This window comes from Cynocephalus volans, chromosome 10, assembly GCF_027409185.1.
Source record: "Cynocephalus volans isolate mCynVol1 chromosome 10, mCynVol1.pri, whole genome shotgun sequence".
Lineage (NCBI taxonomy): Eukaryota > Metazoa > Chordata > Mammalia > Dermoptera > Cynocephalidae > Cynocephalus > Cynocephalus volans.
The window spans coordinates 7484400-7487895 of NC_084469.1; the positions used below are offsets into that span (position 1 = coordinate 7484400).

General features: G+C 35.7%; 1 non-coding gene across 1 annotated transcript; it reads right to left on the minus strand.

Moving 5' to 3' along the window:
* Nucleotides 1-2224: 2224 nt before the first annotated feature.
* On the minus strand, nt 2225-2351 carry LOC134389837 (small nucleolar RNA SNORA28). The gene has a single exon (XR_010024797.1). It is a non-coding gene; the product is annotated as a small nucleolar RNA SNORA28 (small nucleolar RNA).
* Between the last annotated feature and the right edge of the window lie 1145 nt (nt 2352-3496).

Consider the following 3496-nt stretch of genomic DNA (forward strand, 5'->3'; position numbering starts at 1 on the left):
CTTGGAGGTTAAGTTTCAACATATGAATTTGGGGGGGGACACCAACATTCAGACTATAGTATATATGACAGATGATATTGTATACTTCATACTGCATCTCATTATAAAACACAACACAGATGGTCCCCAACTTATGATGGTTCAACTTTCTGACTTTAGGATGGTGTGAAACCATTCTGTTTTTCACTTTCAGTACAGTATTTAATAAATTAGATGAGGTATTCACTTTATAATAAAATAGGCTTTGTGTTAGATGATTTTGCCCACTGTAAGCTAATGTGGGTGTTCTGAGCATGTGTAAGGTAGGCTAGCCTAAACTAGGATGTTCAGTAGGTTTTTTTTGTTTGTTTGTTTGTTTTAAAAGATGACCGGAAAGGGGATCTTAACCCTTGACTTGGTGTTGTCAGCACCACACTCAGCCAGTGAGCAAACTGGCCATCCCTATATGGGATCCGAACCCGGGGCCTTGGTGTTATTAGCACCACACTCTCCCGAGTGAGCCATGGGCCAGCCCAGGATGTTCAGTAGTTTAGATGTTTTAAGTGCATTTTCAATTTACAATATTTTCAGTTTACAAGATGGTTTTATGAGGATGTAACTTCATCGTAAGTCAAGGAGCATCTGTATCTGGTGACACACTGATCGTGACAACAAAACTGGCCACTGGCCACTGGTTCAAAGTGAGAACAGCCTCGTCTCTTGTTGTAAATTACATTTCCAACTCATGACTAGAAAGTAATTTGTGTGCTGTTACTTTGGCACTACATAAATGCCCACTTCCCCATCTGCTCATTGTCCTGGGTTTAAACCAATTGACAAGCTTGCCCGAATCAATAATTTCATGAGGTTTGCAAAATGATGATGTTCAAGTCCTAGATTACTATGTAAAGTTTTTCTTTATCAACAGAATCTATTTGATTATCCTAAAATACAGTTCCTACTAGAAAGACAATATAAATGCTTATTTTCCTTTAATTACCAGTTGTTCAAAATGTCAGTTAAATGATGACAAATAACTATGTTCTTAAACCCACTAAAATCAGCTTTCACCTCTGACAATACATCAGAACTTCTGTCAAATTCACCAATGACCTCCCGGTTCCTACATCCAGAAGTCTAGTTCTCATTGGACTTGACCTATCAGCAGCATTTGGAAGAGTTGATCATTCCCTCCTCCATGAAATACTTTCTTCCTTTGGCTTTCAAGGCACAGCCTCACCTAATTCTCCTCCTACTTCACTTGCCAGTTCTTCTCAGACTCCTTTGCTACTTCTCATTTCCCTAACCTCTTAATATTGGGGTGCCCAAGATTCCCTCCTTGGACTTCTCTATCTACACTCATTCTTTTTTTTTTTTTAACTTTGAACCAAAAGGTATTCTTATTGTTCATTTATATATTTGACTTTTCAAAGTAAATGCATTATGTATTCATTATATACAATTTAGAAAATGCAAAAAAGTTAAAAATAATTAAAGCATCTCTCACTTTATAACCTAAAAACTCAAAGGAAACTATTGTTAGATATATTTTTCAGATTTTTCAGTTCCTTTCTCTGTCTAGGAGATGTGATATGCCATTAAAAAGTATTTACATCTCTCTCGGACATATTTTCCACCATATTGTAGAGGAAGTGTGTGTGTTATGCATGATCTCTAATGTAACACATGTATATGCACACACACACACACACACACACACACACTTTTATTGTGGTAAAATGTCCATAACAAAATTTACCATTTTAATCATTTTTAAGTGTACAGTTTAGTGGCATTAAGTACATTCACATTGCTATGCAACTTAAAATACATTTTTTATATCTCTTTAAAATATTTCATAATTCATCAAAGCGACATAACAAGTTTTAAAAAATTACAAAACTCACACACCATACAATTCACCCACAAAAGTGTACAATTTAGAGGTTTTTATTGTATTCACAGAGTTGTGCATTCATCACTACAACTGAGCTTAGAACGTTTTCATCATACTAAAAAGTAACCCCATACCCATTAGCAGTCACTCCTCCCTCCCCCCAGCTCCTAGCAACCACTAACCTACTTTCTGTCTCTATAGATTTGCCTGTTCTGAACATTTCATATAAACGTAATCATACAATATGTGACCTTTTTTGTCTGGCTTCTGTCACTGAGCATAATGTTTTCAAAGTTAATCCATGTTGTAGCATATATCAGTGCTTCATTCCTTTTTTTTTTTTTTAACATGGTTTAAGTCTAACATAATATCTTGTCTCACAGAAGAGAGAGCACCGGAATATGTGAGACTTTCTTGCTATAGCAAGCTCAAATTGTGTCAGACAGTTTTGATCACCTGCCACATAGTGTTGTCTGCAAAGTGTTTTATTCCTTTTTATAACCAAATAATATTCCATTGTATGGACGTGGCACATTTCGTGTATCCATTCATCAGTTGATAGGAATTTGAGTTGTTTCCACTATTTGGCTATTATACATAATGCTGCTATGAAATTTGTTTGCAAGTTTGGACATATGCTTTCAGTTCTTGGTATATCTAGAATGGAATTGCTATGGTAGTTCTATATTTAACATTTTGAGAAACTGTTGAACTATTTTTCAAACTGGCTGTGCCATTTTACATTCCTTTCCACAGTGCATGAGGGTTGTGATTTCTCCATATCCTCAGCAACATGTTTTCTTATCTATCTTTTTAAGTACAGTCATCCTAGTGGGTGTGAAGTGTTATCTCATTGCAGTCTTGATTTGCATTTCCCCAAAGGGCTGACTTTGTGCATCTTTTTATATGCTGATTGGCCATTTGTACATCTTCCTTAGAGAAATGTCTATTCAGATCTTGCCCATTTTAAAATGTTTTATTTTTTATTTTTATTGAGTTACAAAAGTTCTTCATACATTCTAGATATGTGTACAAATCCTTTACCTTATTTATGATTTGCAAAATTTTCTCTCATTCTGTGGGCTGTGCTTTCACTTTCTTAATGGTATCCTTTGAAACACTAAAGTTTCTAAACTTGACAATCTCCAATTTATCTTTTTTTTCTCTCTTATTGCTTGTGCTTAGGTGTCATATCTAAGAAAACACAGCCTAATCCAAGGTTACAAAAAATTATACCTATGTATTCTTCTAAGAATATTAAATTTTTTAGCTCACATTTAGGTCTGTGATCCATTTTGAGTTAATTTTTGCATATGGTGTGAGGTAAGGGTCCAACTTCATCCTTTTGCATGTGGATATATTCAGTTTTCCCAGCACCATTTGTCGAAACAACTATTGTTTCCCTCATTAAGTTGTCTTAGAACCTTTGTTGAAAATGAATTGACTGTAGGGCCAGCCCGTGGCTCACTTGGGAGATTGTGGTGCCAATAACACCAAGGCCAAGGGTTCGGATCCCTACATAGGGATGGCCAGTCACTTGGAGAGCGTGGTGCTGACAACACCAAGTCAAGGGTTAAGATCCCCTTACCAGTCATCTTTTTTTAAAAAAAAGAAAAGAAA